The sequence below is a fragment of the Carcharodon carcharias genome, chromosome 30 (assembly GCF_017639515.1).
Source record: "Carcharodon carcharias isolate sCarCar2 chromosome 30, sCarCar2.pri, whole genome shotgun sequence".
Lineage (NCBI taxonomy): Eukaryota > Metazoa > Chordata > Chondrichthyes > Lamniformes > Lamnidae > Carcharodon > Carcharodon carcharias.
In genome coordinates, this window is record NC_054496.1 from 15558060 (window position 1) to 15583524 (window position 25465).

A 25465-nucleotide genomic window follows, 5' to 3' on the forward strand; every position below is an offset into this window, starting at 1 on the left:
CAACAGGGGCCCTGTCTGGGTCTGAGACCTGGGACTAAAGTAGCCGGAAGAAGAGTCATACAGACTCGAAACGTTAACTTTGTTTCTCTCTCCACAGACACTGCCAGACCCGCTGAGTTCTTCCAGCATTTTCTATTCTTACTTCAGATTTCCAGCATCCGCAGTATTTTTGCTTTTAATTAAATGAGTCCACTTCTGACAGAGATTAAAAAGCCCTCCCTTAGTTTCCAAAAGACTGTAAACTCCTGGAAGCGTGCGAAAAGCTACCTAATGTGACTCATGTTGTAATTATTCCTCAAATAATTTAAATTTGGGGAGAGAAGCAACAATCACACAGGATTCCTTTATTTGCGCTTTTCTCTCTTTTCTCAAGATTTCTCTTGTTACCCAATTCTGCAGTCACGCATCTATTTTTCATGTCCATGCCTTTTTGGGCTGTTCGTCCATGAAAGGCATCACAATCAACTGTGACCCTATCCTCATTATCCCTCCCCACGCACACCTTTCCAGCCAGGAGTCCTGGCTGATCTCTTTAATCCCTCAAGGGTCTATTTCTTTGCACGTTTAATGCTGCCCAGAGAACTCAAAACAGAGGGAGCAGCCTTTCTTGTATTTATGACTCAGTACCATCTACCCCTGGAACCACAGGGAAGCTGAATTCCCACTGGGTTACCAGTTGGTGCTTGTTTCGATGATGATGGGGGTGAAGCAGGGATTGTGGGGCAATGAACACACAGCGGGCACACCCAGCACTCATTTTACCCGCCGCTTACGATGGTTTACATGTGCCGTGTTTGATGTGGCTGTTGCAGGAAGGCACATTGCACACCATCATTTTACTCTCTTTCACAGCAGTCAGGACCCCAGCGTTCCAGGGGAGGACAAAGTAAACACTTCAAAGACTCTCTGAAGCCCTCCTTGAAGCATGGCAGTGTTGACATTGATGACCGGGAGGAGCTCTGCTACCAATCGTTCAAAATGGCGACCACTTGTCCCGTCAAGCTGCGCAGCGCTTTGTGTCACAGCGTCTCAACGATGAGGCAGCGCAGCGGCAAATCCTGCACTCCGGATCCCGCTGCCTCCTGGGACGTCCTGCCCCAAATGCCCGGGAATTGGCCTGTTCAGTCGCCTGAAGACCCAGGGCAGAGACGCGCGATCCTGAGTAGACATCTCGAATCGAGGGACAGCTGGCGATGAGCCTGTCTCTCGCACACGAACACGCACCTCATTCGTCACCTAAATCAACCTTTACTGAGACAGAAAGTGTCAATTGAGGGAAGTCAGCTGTTGCTTTCACCTTTTCCCAGGACATGTTTGGAATAGGGTAGGATTTGGGAGGGATTTTTTGTGCACTTTGTGATTTGGTGCTATTATTTGAACCTTATATGTGCACATTCACACGCATGTGTGTGTGTATGTGTTTGTATGTCTGTGCATTTGTGTGTCTGTATTTGTGTGTGTGCATATATGTGTTCGTGTGTGTATATTCATGTGTGTATGTGTTCATGTGTGTATGTGTGTGTATATGTGTTTGTGTGTGTGTATGTTTGTGTGTGTGTGTCTTTGTGTGCACGTGTGTTTGTGTGTGTGTTTGTGTGTGTCTGTATATGTGTCTGTGTGTGTATATGTGTTTGTGTATGTTTATGTGTGTATGTGTTCGTGTGTATATGTGTTTGTGTGTGTGTATGTTTGTGTGTGTGTGTCTGTCTGTCTGTGTGTGTGTCTTTGTGTGCACGTGTGTGTTTGTGTGTGTGTGTGTATATGTGTTTGTGTGTGTGTATGTTTGTGTGTGTGTGTCTGTATGTGTGTGTGTGTATATATATGTGTTCGTGTGTGTATATGTTTGTGTGTGTGTGCATGTGTGTGTGTCTGTATGTGTTTGTGTATGTCTTTATGTGTGTGCTTGTGTGTCTGTGTTTGTGTGTCTGTGTATTTGTGTGTGTCTGTATGTGTGAGTGTGGTGCAGGCCTATTGGTGAAGTCCACTAACCTAGTGTTAGTGCTGAGATAACATCCAACAAAACCACAGTGAATATCAGCCAAATCATGCAAAAGCATGACGTAAACCCACTTCCTGTATTGTAGATAGAATGTCAAATAACCAAATTAAGCTAGGATACCAGGCTAAAAAAAAACATTAACACAGGCACATGGAATTAGTCTGTTAAATGGATGTTGACCCATTGAAAATCACTTCTGTTAAAGCAGGCTCCAGCTATTCCTGGTGAAGGCGTCACGCTAAAACTCTCCAGCGCAATACCTGGCCGAATGAATCTTACCGGGGACAAAGCGAGAGTATTGTTGGTCAACTTGGGAAATGGGTGCCATCTGTGAAAGGGTTAAGGGTGAGATTTACAATCAAAATGAGTTAGGCAGATGGCAGGTGTATTTAAAGGATAGGGCTATGCTGATTTTTGAATGAAGCGGAACAGTCAATAGTTACAACAGTCACAAATAGCCAGCACAATTTTCATCCCTTCATTAACCTTCTTTAAGAAGTTATTCCTTCATGCAATGTGGGTGTTGCTGGCTAGGCCAGCATTTATTGCCCATCCCTAATTGCCTTTTTTAAGAGTCAACCACATTTCTGTGGGTCTGGAGTCACATGTAGGCCAGGTAAAGGAAACAGGCTCCCCTTCCTGAAGGGGCAATTGTGAACCAGATGGGTTTTAATGACAATGGCTTTATGGCCATCATTAGACTTTTAATTCCAGATACTTACTGAACTCAAATTCCACCTTCTGCTGTGGTAGGGATTCCCAGCTCCCCAGAACTTACCCTGGGTGTCTAGATTACTAGCTCAGTAACAATACCACTACACCACCACTTCCCCATAGGTGCACTGTGGGTGTACCTACACCACATGGACTGCAGCGGCTCAAGAAGGCAGCTCACCATCACCTTCTCAAGGGCAATTAGTGATGGGCAATAAATGCTGGCCTAGCCAGTGATGCCCACATCCCTTGAATGAATAAAAAGAAACCTATGATTTTTATTTATACTGTACTTCTAGATATTATCTAGATATTTTCTAGATATTAAAGAAAGCAAGGGATATGGGAATAATGTTGGAAAATGGCATTGAGGTAGGAGCTGAGCCATGGGAGATGGTGGTGTGGTGGTAACAATCCAGAGGCTTGGCTCATGCTCCATGGGACATGGGTTCAAATCCCACCAGAGCACTGCTGGAGTTTAAATTCAATTAATCAGTCTGGAGTTTAAAAAGGCCAGTCTCATGGAACCATAGTTACGTAAACCCATCTGGTTCACTAATGCTCTTTAGTAGGGAAAGGAAATCTGCCATCCTTACCCGGTCTGGCCCACATGTGACTCCAGGACCACAGCAACATGGTTGACTCTTGACTGCCCCTCTGAAATGGTGTGGCCAGCCACTCAGTTCAAGGGCAGTCAGGGATGGGGCAACAAATGCTGGCCTTGCCAGTGACACCCACATCCCATTTTTTTCTAAATGGTCCAGTTGAATGGTGGAGCAGGCTTGAGGGCTGAATGGCCTACTCCTGCTCCTTAATCCCATTTTACACTCCTGCCCTCAGGATACCGCCCGGAGGTGACAAAGCCATTGACTGGGGGTTTCAGGAGCACATTGGTCTGAGGGAGATGGAGGGCAGTGTTGGTGATGGAGAAGGGGAAGATCAGCTCAGCTCAGCTCAGCTCAGCTCAGCTCAGGATTAACTAGGACAGGCTACAGAGACATTTTAAAATCGGAATGCCTGACAGATACGTTAATGGTCTAGTTAATGGGGAGGCGCTGGCGTAGTGATAGCGTTCCAGATACCCAGGGTAATGCTCTGGGGGGGTTGTCCAGGTTCACATCCCACTGTAACAGATGGTGAAATTTGAATCCAATAAAAATCTAGAATTAAAAGTCTGATGAAGCCATTGCTGATCATCGAGAAGGCGGGGGTAAAACTGGTTCATTAATGCCCCTTTAGGGAAGGAAATCTGCCCTCCTTACCTGGTCTGGCCCTACACGTGACTCCAGACCCGCAGCAATGTGGGTTGACTCTTAAGTGGCCCAGCCAGCGATGCCCATATCCCATGAACGAACTTAAAAAAAGAATGTGAGTGGGAGGTGTGTGGTTGTGCACGTAATGGATGGTTTCATTCAATGAGGAACCCTACCACCAGCTCGGCACAACGTGGCACTGTACCCTGATGCTCTTATATGGTGCAATTACTGAGATCCTTATGGTGGAAGTCAATTAGACGAGGTGCAAGAGTGATGGGACTTGTTTGGTGATGTATATCATTAAGGGTGGAGGGGAAGTGGAAGTGGAATCGAATTGGGGAGTGAAGGCAGAGGGGGGAAAAAATCAGAAATTAAGGTAAAAGTATGTATTATAATTTATTTCACGGAGGCAGTGAAAATTTAGCTTTTCAAATAAGACACCCACGTGGTGCCAGTGGCAGCAGTTTATCAATGCAACAATACGGTATCTCAAATAATCGGCCGCTCATTTTCTACTCCACCCCTCAGAGAAGGTTGTTGCATTGACAACAGCCCAATGTTGCTTCACCGACATCCAAAATGTGTACACGTTGCCTTGGCAACAGCCAACCATAATAAAAACTCCACAGTTTCAACCATTAACCCCATCGAGAGCAACCTGGAGTTCGCTGACTTCTGCAACTTCACTCGTGTACTGAGCTTTCAAAAGAGATGTCGACAAGATTTCTACATTATATTCTGTGTGAGTCTGTGTGAGTCTGTGTGTGTCTGTGTGTCTGTATGTGTGTCTGTGTGTGTCTGTGTGTGTGTCTGTGTGTATGTTTGTGTTTGTGAATGTATGTTTGTGTGTCTCTCTAAGTGTGTGTGTGTGTGTATGTGTGTGTGCACGCATGTGTGTGCTTGTGTCTGTGTGTGTGTGCCTGTGTAAGTGTGTGTATTTGTGTATCTGTGTCTGTGCACATGTGTTTGTGTGTGTCTCTGTGAGTGTGTGCGTGTGTGCTTGTGTATGTGTCTGTATAAGTGTGTGTGTTTATTTGTGTATCTATGTCTGTGTAAGTATGTGTGTGTACATGTCTGTATAAGTGTGCGTGTGTGTCTATGTGTGTGTGTGTCTGTGTGTGTATGTGTCTGTGTAAGTGTGCGTGTGTGTCTATGTGTGTGTGTGACTGTGTGTATGTGTAAGTGTGTGTGTGTGTCTATGTGTGTGTGTGTGTCTGTGTGTGTATATGTGTGTGTGTGTGTGTCTATGTGTGTGTGTGTGTCTGTGTGTGTATGTGTCTGTGTAAGTGTGCGTGTGTGTCTATGTGTGTCTGTGTAAGTGTGTTTGTGTGTCTGTGTGTGTGTGTCTGTGTGTGTATGTGTCTGTGTAAGTGTGTGTGTGTGTGTGTCTGTGTGTGTATGTGTCTGTGTAAGTGTGTGTGTGGGTCTATGTGTGTGTGTGTCTGTGTGTGTATGTGTCTGTGTATGTGTGTGTGTGTGTCTATGTGTGTGTGTGTGTCTGTGTGTGTATGTGTCTGTGTAAGTGTGTGTGTGTGTCTATGTGTGTGTGTGTCGGTGTGTGTATGTGTCTGTGTAAGTGTGTGTGTGTGTGTGTGTGTCTGTGTGTGTATGTGTCTGTGTAAGTGTGTGTGTGTGTCTATGTGTGTGTGTCTGTGTGTGTATGTGTCTGTGTAAGTGTGTGTCTGTGTGTGTATGTGTCTGTGTAAGTGTGTGTGTGTGTGTGTCTGTGTGTGTATTTGTCTGTGTAAGTGTGTGTGTGTGTTTGTGTGTGTGTCTGTGTAAGTATGTGTCTGTGTAAGCGTGTGTGTGTGTGTGTGTCTGTGTGTGTGTTTGTGTGTGTGTCTGTGTAAGTATGTGTCTGTGTAAGCGTGTGTGTGTGTGTGTGTCTGTGTGTTTGTGTGTGTGTTTGTTGGGGGCATGGTGGGGAAGGCCGGGTTTATCATCAAATCAGTGAATGATTACAGTGCAGAAGGTGGTCATTCGGCCCATCAAATTCATGCCGCTCTCTGTCAGAGCAATTTAGCTCTTGTCTCTCATAGAAACATACAAACACACAAAGATGACTGGCAGGAGAAAACTAGCTACTCCATCAGACCTGGCCCACATGCAGTGTGGCCGCAGTTTCATGAATCCCCACACCTTTCCCCTCTCCCCCCTCCCCTCACAGCTGTGCAGCCTCCTGAAAGAGGCAAAAAAAACCCAGGAAATCACACGACTAAAAGGGGGGAACTCTCTGGAAAAGAATAGTTTCTGGCCATCTAATACAGCACACAGGAGACCATTCAGCCCATCGTAGAATAATAGAATAATAGAATGACTAAGGCACAGAAGGAGGCCATTTGGCCCTTTGTGCCTATGCTGGATCTATGACCCTGTGAATTTTCACCTATTCATATTGAGAATATTGCTGGGGTCATGTTTCTACGGCAACAGCAGTGGCCTGCGGGGTAGGACTCTGACCGAGAACCTCCACTGGGTTGGGCCGATCTCCCCACTTTAATTCCAGCAAGGAAAGCCACATGGGGAATTCCAGATGCCTGCGCTTGGTTTGGCCTGGACACTCGCCTCTTCATTCTTCTCCTGCGCTTCTTAGTTCCCTCCCCCTGCCCCACCGATGCTGACTCCGAGCTTGTGCTTGACCCCGCTCATGCCAGCCTTGTCCCTCGCCCCCTTCTCTCATTCACCCGGGTTTGGAGGTGGCAGCAAAGCGTTTGCCCGCAGATGCCTCATCGTCAGGGAACCCACAGGCTGCCGGACACAGAAGCCGGCAAACTGCAGGGCACTCGGGCACAGCGGGGGGGAGAGCAAGGTTTGCATCTCTGTAGCGCCTTTCATGGCCTTGGGACGCCTCAAAGCGCTTTACAGCTGGTGAAGCACTTTTGACGTGTAGTCACCGTGAGTAGGAAACAGGGCTCCCAGCAATTTAATGAGTAACCAGATCAGTAGGGTCGAGGGATAGATATCGGCCCAGGACAACCTCCCAGATCATCATAATAAAAACAGAAAATGCTGGAAAAACTCAGCAGCTCTGGTGATGGAAACAGAGTTAGTGCTTCGAGCCTGTTTGACTCCTCTTCAGAGCTCTTACCCAGGGCATCTTCTGATTAACAGCACAGAATTGTTTACTCTCACCTGATGAGGGTTGACAATTCATCAGTTTAATATCTCATCTGAAGGCCAGTGCCTCCAACATTGCAGCACTCTCCCAGCAGTGCACCGGACTGGTTATTTTCAGTTGTCTGGGGGTAGGGCTCAAACCAACAACCTCACGACCCGGAGACAAGAGCGTTACCCACTGAGCCATCACCGGCTCACATGTGGTAATTCCACTTGGAGTTACTGGATAGCAAGAGGAGCGGGAACGCTGGCTGACTGCAAGGGAAAGGGAATTCAGGGTTGTGGAACCTCGGCAAGTCAATGAAGTTAAGTTACAGATCAGTGATAATCTTGTTGAACAGGTGAACAGACTCGAGCAACTGGGTGGCCTTGCTCCTGTTGCTATGCTCCCTCCTTAGCTCAGTGGGGCTGAGGCAACATGCCTCTCTGGTTGCAACCAGCTCACTCCTCATGCTTGAGCACAGAAATCCAGTGCAGTACTGAGAGGGTGCTAGACTGTCAGAGGCACCACCTTTTAGATGAAATGTCCATCTCAGGTGGACATAAAAGGTTCCATGGCATGATTTCAAAGAAGACAGGGGGAGTTCTCCCCAGCCGATATCTATCACTCAGTCAATAAGACAAAAACAGATCATCTGGTCATTATCACGTTGCTGCTTGTGGGAGCTTGCTGTGGGCAAATTGGCTGCTGTATTTCCTACATTACAACAGTGACTGCACTTCAAAAGTAATTCAGGGGCTGTAAAGTGCTTTGAGAAGGCCTGAGGTGGTGCAAGGTGCTATTTGAATGCAAGTCTTTACTTTCTGCTGGGCACAGACTAGAGGTTGAGTAAATATTGCCCAGTAGAGCTTAGTTAATCAGTGCCTTTGGCAATTGGGGCATCACTGGTGCCTTACGAAAGAGTGCCCACAGGTACAGATGCTGATTCTGGGACATGTTACACATCTTATTCATGACTGGATACGACACAACTGAAATTAACAATGAGTTGCAGAGGCAATTTCAAATTTCTATGGTGAAACCAAACTTTTTATAAAGAGGTCCTCGGTTTCAGCTATCCCTTAGCTGGGGTCGTTGTGGGGGAGTTTTAAGCCAAGGAATCCAATTGGGAAGAGAGCAAGGATGGGAGCAATGCTGATTTTACAGCCCACCCAGGTTCATTCTATGAAAGTCGATATGAGACAGGATGTGAAAACTAGTGTTTCACCCAATTTTGTGGGGTTTTTGCCTAGCAGATTAGGTTAAATGTACCGCGTCACTCACTAACCCCCCACTACCCTAACGCCCCACCCCCCCTCACCACCCACCCACCACCCCCCCCCCCCCCCCCCACCCCCCCCCCCCCCCCCCCCCCTCCCGCCAATCCCCCAACCACCCTTCATCCCCATGACTTGGAAGGTACTAAAGGAGAACTTGCACGATAATTGGGTACATACACACACACTCCCACCCCAGTTCATCCCTCATGCATGCAGGTCTGTGCCATCTGGCATATAAGATGCGTGACTCAAATGGAGAGAGAAGGGAAATAACTACCCGCAATAACTTCCTTAAGTAGCTCCATGTCCGTCTGTGCTCGCTGAGCATGACGATTTATCAGCATTGAGGAAAAGCCAACAGAGAAACGGCCAGGATTAACCCTCACGCAATCCGCCTATTATCTGGAGTCACTCGAGAAGTTGAGTTGTTCTCCGTGGAGCTGAGGAGGTTAAGGGGAGAGTTGGAACATAAGAACATAAGAAATAGGAACAGGAGTAGACCATTCGGCCCCTCGAGCCTGCTCCGCCATTCAATAATATCATGGTTGATCTTCTTGCGTTTCGATTTCCACATTCCCATCTAACCCCGATAACCTTTGATTCCCTTGTCTAACAAGAATCTATCTACCTCGGCCTTAAAATATTCAATGACCCCCACCTCCACCTCCTTCTGAGGCAGAGAGTTCCAAAGTTGCACAACCCTCTGAGAGAAAAAAATTCTCCTCATCTCTGTCCTAAAAGGGCGACCCCTAATTTTAAAACAGTGCCCCCTAGTTCTGGACTCACCTAGAAGAGGAAACATCCTTTCCACATCCACCTTGTCAAGGCCGTTCAGGATCTTGTAAACTTCAATCAAATCCCCCCTCACACTTCTAAGCTCCAGTGGAAACAAGCCCAGTCTGTCCCACCTTTCCTCATAAGACAACCCACTCATTCCAGGCATCAATCTAGTAAACCTCCTCTGAAACTCCTCCAATGCATTTACATCCTTCCTTAAAAGGAGACCAAAACTGCACACAGTATTCGAGGTGCAGTCTCACCAATGCCCTGTATAACTGAAGCATAAAAGCGGTGTTCAAAAGTACAAAGAGTTCTGATAGAATAAATATTGTTACCAGTGGCAGGAGGTTCAGTAAACAGAGGACACAGGTTTAAAATAAGTGATAAAAATATCAGAGGCAATGTGAGGTGAAATCTCTTTATGCAGCAATTTATGATGATCTGGAATGCGCTGCGTGAAAGGGCGGTGGAAGCAGATCCAATGATAACTTTCAAAAGGGAATTGGACAAATTCTTGAAAAAGCAAAAACATAAATAAAAAAAATTCGAGGATATCAGATGGAATAGGAGAGTAGCTAACCGGATAGCTCTTTCAAAGATCTGACAGAGCCACAATGGGCTGAATGGCTTCCTTCTTTGCTACAGGCATCTACAATTCTTCCTCTTTCATCTGCCTTTAACTTTATCCGATTAAAAGCAGGCATTTCCTTCTCATTAAATTTCTCCCCTCTGGCCCCCAGAATATTGGATCTTTTATGTTCACTTCATTAGCTCCCTGTACCCAATCTCAGTGCCCCTTATCCATTAGTAACCCAGTGTTGTGACCCTGGACCAGATCCCCAAATTTTTGGTGTGGTCCAGCTAGGGACCAATAATTTTCGGTTTAAAGTTGACAAAGTTTGGGATCCCAGGTACTTACTCAGAGAATAAAGTCACAAGATGCCATGGTTTTAATCAAACTAAATAAACTTTATGATACCAAGTCAGAAAAATATAACAACTTACGATATCTATCTCCTACTCTGATATTCAGAATTAACATGAGAATTAACAGGCAAGTCACGAACAATCCACATTGCACAATGAATGGCAAATGCAACCAAAACAGATCCCATGGATTTCTCTGCAGTCCACCCAAGTGTCAGTGTCCACTGTGAGTTACGCAATCTCGTTAAAACTCTATCTCCTTCACCAGGGATTTCCAAACTTTTCACTTTCAAAGATTAAGTCTCTGAACTCCCTCAAAACCGCTCTGACTTGGACTGCCTCAACGTTTGCTCACCTCCTAGGGTTTCAACCTCGTCTCCCAAGACCATGTTCCCTTGGACCCTCAGGTCTGCATTCCAGAACCAACTCACATGCGCAACTTCAGCTCTCCAGCCACAACAAGCAGAATACAACTGCTCCAAAGGGTTACCTTTGCCCCAACGGTCCACAGCACAGAGTAACTGACCTTCTGCTGCCTTTTCACCCTCCAGGGCGTTTCTCGAGCCCTCACTACTTGAAGCCCGCTGACTGCAGACATTTCGCTGTTTGCTGTTCCTCTGTGGTCCCTGCCCATGGTCTTCTCCTTCTGGTGCCTTCTTCCTTGGTTCTCTCTCTCTCTTCCCGTTTCTCTCTCCCCCTCTCTAGGACATCTCCCTGTACCCTCTCCCTGGGTTTCCTCTTTGGGGTCCCTCTTTGGGACCTTTCCCTGTCCCTTCAACTCAGTCCCCTGGCTTGAGTGGCTGGCCTACTCCTGGGTTCCATGATTGGGTTTTTGTGTAATTTCTCCCCCCAACTCCCTCCACACACAAGTGCACTGGGCACGGGTCCCCAGCCTGTGGATCTCTAAAATGCTGGACTGCACATGCGCAGCCCGCTCTTGATCCGCACATGTACTGAAAACCCCAGGGCACATCTGGACTTGTAACTGCCGAGCTCCGCCTGGCGACCAGGTAGGTTTGGGTCTCTCAACACCAGTGAGTGTCAGCAAGCTACACAAACATATAGAGGTGGGGGGTGGGTCAATTATCTCCTCATCGAGCGGGATGCATAGATTCCCTGGATTTTAGGTTTGTAAGTCAGGCAAGTTGCCCGTCCGCGTGAAGATAAAATCAGCCACGATGACGTTGGCAATACAACGTCTTCACGCCAGCCTCCCGAAACTACGGAAGGCAAGTGGGCACAGAAATTGGCAGCCTGCCCGCCATTTTCAAAGAGCTAAATATCAAGCCATTGAACTTGTTAACGGCCCAGCGGCCTTCAGTCTTTGGTCAACTGCGGCGCTTTACGGGCAGTGAGCGTGAAGCAGTTTGGGAGCGTTCTACGGGCATCTCTGATGAGGCCTAAGGAAAGGCCTGTCCCTAGGAACATGGCCTGCAAGTAGCAGCAGACTCTGCTGGCCAAGGTGGCTGCTTGCTTCTTTAAACTCATTTTTCTCAATTTTTCTTGAGCCTTCAATAAAAAAAAATAAAGTCAGGTCCAGAGAGCAGGTGGGGGTGGGGTGGGGGGGGGACCTTTAAAATTGTCACGATGACCCACTTCCCGTTTGCAGCAGAAACCCTCTCCCACATGACGCCCTGGCCTAGATCCCCACTGGCCAGGGAGCCCCCGCTTTGCCCCTCTAATTGGCCTCCTTCCCAGCAGACGGCTGCTACTCCACTACCCGATGTTTGATTCACTGAGCTGGGGTGGCAGGGGCATGATCGAGTGCATCACATTTCCATTCCACCCCCTTCACCCTGTCGAAAAGTGTAACACCCAGCCCAAAGAGCGAGAACATTAGGGGGAACTCCCAGTACACAGGATGTGGGCCTGACTGGTAAGGCTGGCATTTATTGCCCATCCCTAGTTGCCCTGAGAGGCTACTTCTGAGTCAACTATGTTGATGTCAGACCAAAGTCATGGGTAGGCCAGTTCGGTTTTTAACAGCTTTTTTACTGACACCAGTAAGATTATTCTCACTTTCAAATGGTTTTGCGAGGGTATGATCTCTTTCTGGGTTAGTCCAGGCCTCAGGCTACCTAACCAAGTCACAGGAACACAATTCAATCATAGTCCATCGAATGAACCTCTGAAGCTGTTCCAATTGACACTGAACATTGCAGGCTTCCTACTCTCTGCTGTGCCCTCTGAATAAATTCCCTGATTCATTGAGGGAATTGCCCTTAGAGATGTATAAATGAGATCATAAGAAATAGGAGGAGGAGTAGGCCACTCGGCCCATCGAGCCTGCTCCTACATTCAATAAGATCATGGTTGACCTGATTGTGGCCATCACTCCACTTCCTTGCCTTGCCCCCTTACCCTTAACTCCCTCGTCAAACAAAAATCTGTCCAACTCGGCCTTGAATATAGTCACTGGCCCAGCCTCCACTGCTCTCTGGGGAAGAGGATTCCAAAGACTAATGAGCCTCTGAGAGAAGAAATTCCTCCCCACCCCTGCCTTAAATGGAAGACCCCTTATCTTTAAACTGTGGCCCCTAGTACTAGATTCCCCCATGAAAGGAAACATCCTCACAGCATGTACCGTGTCAAGCTCCCTTGGAAACTTATATGTTTCAATAATGTCGCCTCTCATTCGTCTAAACTCCAATGAGTATAGGCCCAACCTGCTCAACCTTTCCTCATAAGACAAACCCCTTGTCCCAGGAATCAGCCAAGTGACATTTCTTCTCAATTGCTTCCAATTCAAGTATATCCCTCCGTAAGTAAGGGGACCAAAACTGCGCACAGTACTCTAGGTGTGGTCTTACAAATGCCCTGTACAATTTTGGGAAAGATTTCCCTACTTTTATGTTCCTTCCTCCTGGCAATAAAGGACAGCATTCCACTTGCCTTCCTAAACACTTGCTGTACCCACATGTTTGTGATTTATGTACAAGAACACTCAGATCCCTCCATAACGCAGCATTCTGCCGTCTCTCTCTCTCTCTCTCTCTCACTCCCTCTCCAATTAAATAACATTTTGCTTCTCTATTCTTCCTGCCAAAGTGGACAGCCTCACATTTTCCCACATTATGCACCATCTGCCAAAGTTCTACCCGTTTACTCAGCTTCCCTGTATTTTATGATGAATGGTGTCTGGATTTCACAATCTCTGTGCGTCAGAAATAAGTGTGACATCTGCCCAGCCCTTCCTCAACCTTGCTGCGAGCGGGGAACGCCGGGGTGAGCTTTGAAGTAGCACTCCTTCAGCTCAGTGCTCCAGTATTTTGATACTTGTTTCTAGGCATCAGGCCGAGCGGATGAGTTTGGGGGGGGTGGTGGGGGGAGAAAACCTCCGGTCTTACCCTGCGTGCCTGAGGTGCACTGCAATCACGAACTCACCACAGAGCATGGCGCTATTTCAGTGCCTGTGGTTAACACCACGGAACCACATCAGCAGATTCTCGCCCGCTGCCCGTTAGCGTGATCGAGTCACCACCGCCTGAACGTGTGTCTCAATCAGCTCAGGGTAATGCAACTTCCCTTGCCCCACCCTGAATCCTGTGGTGGTGTCTGGCGTGACCTTGCTGAATCATTGCTGGATGAGGGCAGTGAGCTATATTTTGCTTTGCTGACCTCACGTTGACGAGACTCGCCGGGCAGCTCACTTTCGGTATTACTGCAAAAAAAAAGAAACGAAACCTGCCTCTCACCTTCTTAGGGGCCATCCGGAACAACCTTCCATGAGTAAGGGGAGAAGCCACAAACTCTCCCCTCAGCGAAATACCCGCCAGTTCGAATTAAAGGTTAACTGTGTTCATGGAAGTCGGTGAGGGAATTGAAGCCCCTCCCTGGCATCATTGTACACGTGTTAAAACCACAAGTCCTTCAAATGGCCCCTTAGCGTGGCCATTCAGCCAACATTGAGCATGCTCAATGTGAGAATCGGCAACAACTTGCATTTGTATAGTGTCTTTAATTCAGCAAGGTGCTTCGCATAATCAAATAAAATTTGAGGTTGAGATAAATGATGAGGTGTGTGGCCGAAAGCTGGGTCAGAGAGGCGGGTTTTAAGGAGCCTCCTGGAGGAGAGGGAGGTGAAGAAGTTGCAGAGCATCGGGCCTAGGCAGCTGCAGACATGCCAGCCCCAAGATGGAGTGAGAGGCATTAGCAGATTTCCCCCTGTAGTAACTGAATATTGGATGCAGAATTGGGTAATGGTGCCTTTTTCTTTATTCCTTCATGGGATGTGAGCATCACTGGCAAGGCCAGCATTTAGTTGCCCATCCCTAATTGCCCTTGAACTGAGTGGCCAGCCAGGCCATTTCAGAGGGGCAGTTAAGAGTCAACCATGCTGCTGTGGGGTCTGGAGTCACATGTAGGCCAGACCAGTTGAGGAGGGCAGATTTCCTTCCCTAAAGGGCATTAGTGAACCGAATGGGTTTGTACGACAATCGGTGATAGTCTCGTGGTCAATGTGACCAGCTTTCAAGAGCAGACTTATTAATTTAATTTAAATTCCACCGACTGCCTTAGTGGGATTTGACCCCGTGATCCCAGAGGTTTCGCCTCAGCATCTAGGTTACTAGTCCAGTGACATTACCACTATGCCACTGTCTCGCCAAGCTGCCCAACCCGCATTGACTAAATTGGGTTTGTTGCTAGCCTCTGGGTCAGAAGCTTGTGGATTCAAGCCTCACGCATAGGCCTTTAATTTAATGCCTGCAGCAGTGGCTCTGTCCATCAGCTAGAAAGCCGCTGGTCATTCTGCGGTGGCCACTCCTCGGAGACAAAGAGCCCGCCTCCCTGAACGGCCGACCAATGGGAGGGCCGGCAGCTCTTCAGCCTCAGCAGCGCCACTGGGCAGCCGTGGCCACTGCTGGGATTGCAAGGGGGAGCCGGGAGAGAGGTAAGTGGGGCAGGGTCGCCAGGGGTGGGAACCAGCATAGAGGGGAGGGATGCTTGGTCTGGCAGGGCCCTCTGTGGAGTACAGGCTGCCCAGGGCAGGAGGCCGTCAACCTCCTGGAGCCCATAGGTAGGCTGCCAGGGTATACCCAATAGCATACACAGAGTAACCCAACAGTTGAAAGATGCTACCCTTAAGTACCTCTTCTTTAACAATGCAGCTTACACAGTCATACCTACTTGTGGCAATAGATGCTCAAAGACCTGTTGGTGGCTTCATGGGCACAGAACTGAACTGGACAGTTCAGGAGAGGTTCCAGGTTCAATCATTTGACGTGACAAACACAGTTCGGGAGGTTGCTAGTGCTTGGTACAATTTGGGTTGAATGGCTAGAGGCAGGAAAATGAATGTTACTGTTTCTCATTGTGACTTAGCAACTCTCTTCCCCCTCCGAGCCTCTTCCGCCCAGGAGTGGCCAAGGTCAGCGCCTGAGGAATGGCATCTTTGAGAAAGGTGAAGAAGCAATAAGAAAGACTCACAATTTTCTACCACGTTTCACAACCACCGGACACCTCAAAGCACTTTACAGCCAAACAGGTGCTTTGTGAAGAGTGGTCACCGCTGCAGGGAATACAGCAGCCAATTTGCACACAGCAAGCTCCTGCAAACAGCACCAGGTATAATCTCTTTTTTGTGATGTTGGTTGTGGGATAAATATTGGTCAGGCCACCAGGGCAAACAATCCTGGCCTTCTTCAAATTGGTGCCATGGGATCTTTAATACCCGAGCAGGCAGATAGAGCCTTGGTTTAACATCTCATCTGAATGCGGCACCTCCAACAGCGCAGTGCTCCCTTAGTACCGCACTGGAGCATCAGCGCTTAACCAGTGGGGCTTGAACACAAGACTCAGCAGCAGGTGAGCTACCGACAGAGCCAGGGCTGACACACAGGGCAGAATGTGACATCCCACGGGCAGGCACCTGCCCGACCCGATCGCGGGTACAATCCTGTGAGATGATGTCAGGCGAGCGTCCCGATGTCATCGCGCTCTCGCGAAATTTCGCTCGGCGAGCATGAGCAAAAGTCCGACAATTAGGCGGGAAATTAGGCCCAACTGTCTCCGATTTCTCGTGGCCCCTTCCAACCTGACGGTTGGCGGACGGGGCAAATCGGCCAGGAGGTCTTCGCGCTTTTCATCGAAACTCATCCGAGGGCGGGGTGAGACACTCCGTCATGAAATGAAATAAGTATCTGCGGACCCAGCGTTTTCATTCGGTAGATTTTCAGGTGCTTGATTGTGACGCATGGACATTTCCTGTAAGCCTTTATTTAGTTTGCAGCTCCCTGGGGCAGCTGTCTGCCTTCGGAGAGCTCTCTCACAGCACTCACCCACGCCCGCGGTGACATCATCATCCGCCCTCTGCCCACCCTCACGTATTTCAGCCCGTTAATTGGCCAAACCGGCGTGAAGCCGCTGATCGCCATCCTGAGTGCTCCCGAGCCTGCCAATCATGTGCGCCTGCCAAGGGTAAAATTCAGGGCCATAGACGGTCTTACCACCTGCAAGAGAGAAAGAAAGACTTACATTTACATAACACCTTTCACCAACCTCAGGACATCCAGATATGCTTCACAGCCAATGAAATACATTTGAAGTGTAGACACCATTATAATGTAGGAAATGCAGCAGCCAATTTGCGCACAGCAAGCTCCCACAAACAGCGATGTGATAATGACCAGATAATGTTTCTAGTGATAAATATTGCCCAGGGCACTAGGGATAATTCCCCTTTTCGGAATAGTGCCATGAGATCTTTTGCTGCCACCAACCCCAGAGGGGGTGCAGACAGAAGGGAGGGGGAGCATGGCCCCATCCTCCAAAATGGCTACTTCGGTTAGTGCCATTGAATCAGAAATGTTCGGCAAAGGTTGCGCTCCACCGATTAATGTGATCCAGTGAATCCACAGGTGAAGGATCTTTCATATCTGTGGAAGAGGAAGCTTGTTGACATTGGATAGGTGGGTGTGGGTGAGAGCTGCTGCTTTTACTGGGCCAAGAGTCAGCAGCTTAGAAACCGGTGAAATGTGGTTGAGGCAGATTTTCAAATAGAATTTTCTTTTTTATTCATTGAATGTGGGGGTGACTCACTAGACCAGCATTATTGTCCATCAGGGGGCAGTTAAGAGTCAACCACATTGCTGTGGGTCTGGAGTCACATGAAGGCCAGACCAGGTAAGGATGGCAGATTTCCTTCCCTAGAGGGAATTAGTGAACCAGATGGGTTTGTACAATGGTTTCATGGTCATTGGTCAACATTATACTTTCTAATTTCAGATTTTTATTGGATTCACTATCTGCCAAAGTGGGATACAAATGCAGACCTAGGTCCCCAGACTATTACCCTGGGTCTCTGGATTACTAGCCCAGCAACAATACCACTCTGCTACCACCTCCCCTCGGAATTAAACAAGACTCGTTTATTAGTAATGTTGAGGGCTGCACCTTATTCTTCATTTCCATTCCCCTCCCCCAACTCAGATAGGCTGAACCCACCAGGGGAGGAGCTTTACCGTTCACCATCAGCTTCAGGAAATTGGAAGGTAGATTGTGGCCTTCCCTTCACCCCACTGGGAGAGCTGAGAGGTGAGGAGAGAGGAGGGGAGAAGAGAAGAGAGGAGAGGGGAGGGGAAGAGAGGGGGGAGGGGAAGAGAGGGGGGAGGGGAAGAGAGGGGGGAGGGGAAGAGAGGGGGGGAGGGGAAGAGAGGGGGGAGGGAAGAGAGGGGGGGGAGGGGAAGAGGAGGGGAAAGAAGGGGGGGGAAAGAAGGGGGGAGAGCGGGGGGGAGGGGGAGAGCGGGGGGGAGGGGGAGAGCGGGGGGGAGGGGGAGAGCGAGGGGGAGAGCGGGGGGGGAGGGGGGAGAGCGGGGGGGAGGGGGAGAGCGGGGGGGAGGGGGAGAGCGGGGGGGGAGGGGGAGAGCGGGGGGGAGGGGGAGAGCGGGGGGAGGGGGGAGGGGGGGAGGGGGGGAGGGGGGAGGGGGGGAGGGGGGGGGAGGGGGGAGGGAGAGGGGGGGAGGGGGAGGGAGGGGGAGGGGGGGGGAGGGGAGGGGGGGGAGGGGAGGGAGGGGAGGGGGGGGGGGGAGGGGGGGAGGGGGGGGAGGGGAGGGGGGGAGGGGGGGAGGGGAGGGGGGGGAGGGGAGGGGGGGAGGGGAGGGGGGGAGGGGGGGGAGGGGAGGGGGGGAGGGGGGGGGGGAGGGAGGGGGGGGGGAGGGGGGGAGGGGAGGGGGAAAGAGGGGGAGACAGTGGGGAAAGAGGGGGAGAAAGGGGGAAAGACGGGGGGGAAGAGGGCGAGAAAGGGGGGGGAGGGGGGAGAAGGGGGGGAGGGGGTGAGAAAGGGGGGAGGGGGGAGAAGCAAGGGTGGGATGGGGGGAGAAAGGGGGGTGACGGGCGGGGGAGAAAGGGGGGGAGGGGAGGGGGAGAAGGGGGGGAGGGGGAGGGGGGAAAGTGGGGGAAAGGGGAAAGGGGGGGAGAAAGGGGGGAGGGGGGAGAAGGGGGGAGGGGGGAGGGAGGGGAAAAGGGGGGAAAGGGGAAAGGGGGAAAGGGGGGGAGGGAGGGAAAGGGGGGGAGAAAGGGGGAAGGGGGGAGGGGGGAAAGGGGGGGAAAGGGGGGGAGGGGGGAAAGGGGGGAAAGGGCGGACAGGGGGGGGGGGGGAGGGGGAGGGGGGGAAGCGAAGAGCCGGGGCGGAAGGGGAAACGAGGGGGAAGGGGGGGGAAAGAGGGGGAGGGGGGGAAAGAGGGGGAGGGGGAGGGGGGAAAGAGGGGGAGGGGGAGGGGGGAAAGAGGGGGAGGGGGGAGGGGGGAAAGAGGGGGAGGGGGGAGGGGGGGAAAGAGGAGGAGGGGGAGGGGGGGAAGAGGGGGAGGGGGGAGGGGGGGAAAGGGGAGGGGGGAGGGGGGAAGGGGGGGAGGGGGGAAGGGGGGAAGGGGGGGAGGGGGGAAGGGGGGGAAGGGGGGGAGGGGGGAAGGGGGGGAAGGGGGGGAGGGGGGGAAGGGGGGGAGGGGGAAGGGGGGGAGGGGGGAGGGGGGAGGGGGGGGGAAAGAGGGAGAAAGGGGGGAAAGGGGGAAAGAGGGGGAGGGGGAAAGAGGGGGAGGGGGAGGGGGGGGAAAGAGGGGGGGAGGGGGGAGGGGGGGAAAGAGGGGGAGGGGGAGGGGGGAGGGGGGGAAAGAGGGGGAGGGGGAGGGGGGAGGGGGGAAAGAGGGGGAGGGGGAGGGGGGGAAAGAGGGGAGGGGGAGGGGGGGGAAAGAGGGGGAGGGGGAGGGGGGAAAGAGGGGAGGGGGGAAAGAGGGGGAGGGAGAGGGGGGAGGGGGGAAAGGGGGGGAGGGGGAAAGGGGGGGGGAAAGAGGGGGGGGGAAAGAGGGGAGGGGGAAGAGGGGGGAGAGGGGGGAAGAGGGGGGAAAGAGGGGGGAAAGAGGGGGGAAAGAAAGGGGGGAGGGGTGGAAAGGGGGGGAGGGGGGAATGAGGGGGGAGGGGGGGAAGAGGTGGGTAAAGAGGGGGGAGGGGGGGAAGAGGGAGGAAAGAGGGGGTGAGGGGTGAAAGAGGGGGTGAGGGGGGGAAAGAGTGGGGGGAAAGAGGAGGGAGATGGGGGGAAAGAGGGGGGAGATGGGGGGGAAAGAGAGGGGGGAGGGGGGGAAAGAGAGGGGGAGGGGGGGGAAAAGAGAGGGGGGAGGGGGGTAGAGGGGGGGGAGGGGGGGAAAGAGGGGCAGGAGGGGGGTAAAGAGGGGGGAGGGGGGGAGGGGGGAAGGGGGGAGGGGGGAAGGGGAAGGGGGTGAGGGGAAGGGGGAGGGGGGAAGAGGGGAAGGGGGAAGAGGGGAGAGGGGAAGGGGGGAGGGGGGGAAGGGGGAAGGGGGGGAAGGGGGAAGAGAGGGGGGAGGGGGGGAAGGGGGAGGGGGGGAGGGGGGGAAGGGGGAAGAGGGGGGAGGGGGGGAAGGGGGAGGAGGGGGGAGGGGGGGAAGGGGGGAGGGGGGGAAGAGAGGCGGGAGGGGGGGGAAGAGAGGCGGGAGGGGGGGAAGGGGGAGGGGGGAGGGAGGGGGGGAGGGGAGGGGGAGGGAGGGGGAGGGGAGGGGGGAGGGAGGGGAGGGGGGGGAGGGAGGGGAGGGGGAGGGAGGGAGGGAGGGGGAGGGGGAGGGAGGGAGGGAGGGGAGGGGAGGGGGAGGGGGGGAGGAGGGGAGGTGAGGGGGAGGAGGGGAGGAGGGAGGGGGGAGGGAGGGGAAGAGAAGAGAGGGGAGGAGGGAGGGGAAGAGAAGAGAGGGGAAGAGGAGAGGAGGGGAAGAGGAGAGGAGGGGAAGAGGGGGGAGGGGAGGGGAAGAGTGGGGAGGGGAAGAGAAGAGAGGGACAAGGGAGGAGAGGTAAGGGGAGGAGAGGAGAAGGAAGTGGAGGGATGAAGAGTTGAAAGGAGAACATAATCGGCAAATTGAGACAGTAGATACTCATCCTCAGTAAACAAGCATTAGATCATAGACTAAGCAAGGCTCAGGCAGGATGTGACAACTTCACCTACTCACCCTTAACTCTGTTCAGCTGTTCTGTCCGGATTTTTAAGCAGTTGCTTTTCTCAAATCTCTACCTTGGCTTTTTTTCTGGTTCTATTTTTAAAGAAATTTGCCAGAATTTGAAAATGTCAAAATATTCACTGGCTTAGAGTGGGGATTGTGGCAGTTAAACTGCAACTTACTCGGGACTAAACTTCAATTACCTTACTGTTCTGTCAGTTACATAATTGCAGTGTACCATCTACAAGATGCACTGCAGCAACTCACCAAGGCTCCTTCAACAGCACCTTCCAAATCCATGACTTCTACCACCTAGAAGGACAATGGCAGCAGATACATGGGGACACCACCACCTGGAAGTTCCCTCCAAGCCACTCACTATCCTGACTTGGAAATAAATCGGCCGTTCCTTCACTGTCGCCGGGTCAAAATCCTGGAACTCCCTCCCTAACAGCATGGTGGGTGTACCTACACCACATGGTCTGCAGCGGTTCAAGAAGGCAGCTCACCACCACCTTCTCAAGGGCAAATAGGGATGGGTTATAAATGTTGGCTTTGCCATTGATGGCTATGTGAATGAATAATAGAAATATTGTCCTAATTGATGATACTTGGGGGACTAGTTACTTAATAAGATGGCCTAAGTAATGCTTCAACCTAACAGCTTATTTTGCAGTTAGAGCTGTGGCCACTGAAGGACATTAAGGCTGATGTTGTAGGACTATGAGTGCTGTATATTTTATATATCCCAGAGCAATACAGAGATAATACACGCCAGGTTATGTGTGTTCAGAGTTTTAAAATTTCTCTGCAGTCACAAAATGTCTGCACTCATGCTTTTAGCTCCTTGCTTCCAGCAACTTCTACAGTTTTGTTTACTTTCCTCTGAGTCTATACCCAGCCTTAACTAATCAAACACAGTGAGGATCAATAGTAAACAGACTCACATAATCAAACACAGAACAACTGAACACTCCAGTAAGTGTCACCAGTAATCCATCGTAGACTAGTGGGCTGCGTGTCTGTCGTTTTGTAACGGTCAACAGTGGGGTGAACATTGCTAAATTTCCCTTACATAAACTAGAAAGGGCAGGGTAGGTCACCATAATAGCAATAAGCTAGGAGTGAGCTTTTGGTCTATTGGTAACATGCTTGGCTCAGAGAGAAAGGATACAGGGTTTGAACTCCACCACAGAGAGTAGAACAGGGCTTTGCAATTCTGGGTTGATAACCAGTGGGACACTTCTATCCTGTACGCACATTCCCTCCTGCCAATCCCCTCAACCCCTGATATGAACAGTCGGAGCCTTAAAACCTTCCCACTATTCTGCTGAAGCTATACAGAGGAGCTGTGGGGGAGGACCATCGTGGAAATTCATCGCTGGGAGTGTTTACTCCACAGGGAAATGTTTGGGTGATTTCAATGTACGACTAAATTCCCGACTGGGAATGCATGTCGAGGGTTTATGTCCCCCTCATAACCTCCCCGCCATCCCCCCCACACCCCCACAACACCCGCACCCTTCCTGCCAGATTAATTCTAATGAACTTGGGGCTGAGATAGGATGCACAATTTTCCATCCCACAATTCCCCTCAGGTGCAGTCGAACCGATGGAGTGGATAAACCACCCCTTTCTGGGTGGGGTTTTGATACCAACTTTGAGTGTTAATACTGGACAAAATGGTTTCACTCACAAGTGTTGGCACCGGCACTGCATTCTTTACCTGGAATTCAGAAACAAATAGAGGGCCGACTAACAGCCCCTGGTGCCATGGGTGCCAACATTTGGCCCAATTCGTAAAAACAGATAGGGTCTTGCCCTACCTATGTGTATATAAGGGTGGATCCCATTTAAGAAAACACAAGTCATATTCCTATCTGAAGTGATTCAGTTCAGACCAAATAAACCTAATTCGGCCCAGTTGAAATTGGCTTGTTCTGAATCTCAATTTTCACTTTTAGTAATCGGTTTTATTTACACACACTCTTATATTGGGTTTACTTGCGAATAAAATGTTGGTGCTATGCTTTCTTTAGCAATACTTTCACAGCACTCACTGACACCCTGTTAAGATAATTCCTAATTCTGTCCTTCTGTCCAATCCAACATAGAACTTTCACATTCATGTGAACTTCCTGCACCTCAACTCATTTTTTTTAAACGTTAATCACTGACAAACTTAACTCTTTCATCTACGTTACTCTTCGCTTCTTCTTAATGTCTGTGTTGGTGCGGTGGTTATGTTATTAGACAAGCAAAACCCAGGTAAAGTGTGAGTTCAAACTGGGCAGATTGAGAATTTAAGTTCAGTATTGTCGAAAAGAGGGACATGTTGTCGAAGTTTCTCACCTTGGATGCATCAGGACAGAGGCAAGAATGCCAAATTTCAGAGGGAACAACAATTTATAATGCACGAGAAAAGAGGATGTTGATTGGTTGGTAAATGGACTTGATTGGTCAAAGTGTTTTCAATGGCAGTGCCTCGACCAATCAGAGTCTACTTACCAACCAATCAGCACCCTGTTCTCAGGCAATATAAATTGAAATTTGGTATTCTTTTCTCTGTCCAGAAGGAGCGCAAGACAAAAAGATTCAAAGCATGTCTCTTTTTTCAGCAATACTCAAGCTCTGTACAACCAAGCAACAAGTTAATTTTAGTTTAAAACAAAAATCTGGCATTGGAAATGACTGTGAAGCTGTTGGATTGCAGTTAAGAATTTGAATGCTTAATTATTGTCCTTTAATGGAAGGAAACTTATCCAGTCTGGCCCACATTTGGCCAAGCTATATGGCTATATCAATAGACAATCAGTACTTCAAGAAGAAGAGAAATCATTTCTGTCTTAGACGGCAATAAATTCTAGACCTGCAGCGATGTCCACGTTCTTGAGAATGAACGAAAAATGTGCTGCCTTTAAGTTGAAGGACACATTGAGAACTTGATTTCTTAAAGGTCAGATGGGATTTGCATGTGACAGCTTGCATTTCAGGGTTGCTTTTGATGAAGCTTTTGCCATTAAACCATGCCTCATTTGGTAGTACTCTTGCCTTGAAGTCACAAGGTTCTGGGTTCTGGTCCCACTCCAGGGCTTGAATGTAAAAATCAAACTGATATTCCAGTGCGGCACTGAGGGAGCTCTGCCCCGTTGACAGTTTCAAAAGGGGTAACAATTTATACTGCATGAGGAAAGAAAAAGACTGCTGATTGGTTGGCAAGTGGACTGATTGGCTGAGGCATTCTCCGTGGCAACGCCTTGACCAATCAGAGTCAACCTATTGGATCAGATATTAAACCAAGGCCCCATCGATGTAAAAGATCCCATAGCCTTATTTCAAAGAAGAGTTATCCCCGGTGTCCTGGCCAATATTTATCCCTCAATCAGCATCACTTAAAAGCAGGTTATTTGGTCATTATCACACTTGCTTGTGGGAGCTTGCTGTGCACAAAATGGCCGCCACATTTCTTACATGACAACAGTGCCTACACCTCAAAAGTACTTAATTGGCTGTAAAATGCTGAGAGACATCCGGCAGTCGTGAAAAGCATGATATAAAATGCAGTATAAGGAGAGATGATGACACAGTAGTAATGGTCACAAGACAAGTAATCCAGAGAGGTCCAAGTTATGGCTTTGGGGACATGAGTTCAAATCTCACCACAGCAGCTGGTAGAAATTGAATTTTAATTATTTCAATAAATTAATCTGGAATTATAAAGCTTGTCTCAGTAATGGTGACTGTGAAACTATCATTGATTGCCATAAAAACCCAACTGGTTCACTAATGTCCTTTAGGGAAGGAAACCTGCCACCCTTACCTGGTCTGGCCCTACATGTGACTCCAGACCCACAGCAGCATGGTTGACTCTTAATTGAAAAGGCCGAGCGACACATCCTGCATCCCTCTCGAAGACGATTAGGGACGGGTAACGAATGCCGGCCATGCTAGTGACACCCATGTCCCGTGAAAGAGCAAAACGACAGAAACCTTTCCTCGTGGCGAAGTGCATGGCCGGCACATTGGTACAATCTCTCGCCCAGCTCTGAAAACATTGTTTCAGCCATCAAGCACACGGCGAGTTACGTGCAACAATCATCTGCACTCTGTGGTGCGAATAAAGTTGACATTTATTCCTTTACGTTTACTGCCCTCAGTTGCACTGCAGTGATTACAGCATGTACTCCTAAGCAAACTTTGTACTTCTGAATCCCTGGAGCGTCCTTCTCTCCAACTCTATTCATTCTTTTCCAAAACACTTAGCTCCAACAGCCCTCCTCCTGACTGCCCTCCGCAGCCAATGCCCTTTTCCAAAGGCAAGCTTGGCATCGCGTAACCCATATTGGTGATTCATCTCCTCTTGGTGTCTGGCAGTGTGGATGTCATCCTGCTCAAAGGACCTGGCCGTTCACCAAAGCTCCTCAGTGCTAAAAATAAAAGGACAATTAAGTGTTTTCTCACCCTAGAAAACCACATATTTCGAAGAAGAGTCATATTGGACTGGATACATTAACCCTGTTTCTCTCTCTCTGCAGATACTGCCAGACCTGCTGAGTTTTTCCAGCACTTCCCATTATTATTTCAGATTTTCAGCATCTGCAGGATTTTGCTTTTGTCACATATCCTGACTCTTGTTAACATGCTGTACTGAATGAATTCATTGATGAACGACATCTGCTATTTGGCTTCCAACTATATTTCCAAAGTTTCCTCAACAAGTAGAGCCAAAGAGCTTGATTGATGAGTTGATATTATATGCAAGTAGTGATGTGCATCCATTTTCTGCCGGTACTCTGACACATTCTTTCTTGCCGCTGAACTCCCCACTTCCCTCAACTTTCTGACAACCCCTAGCCTTTGAAACCCAACCCTGGGATCCGCTGACGAGAGCTTTGCGATTTAACTCGCATTCCCCTTCAGACTCAGTGAGGTCCTACCAACCTTTCTAGTTTCTTTCAGAAGGGACAGGCGAGATGAACTGG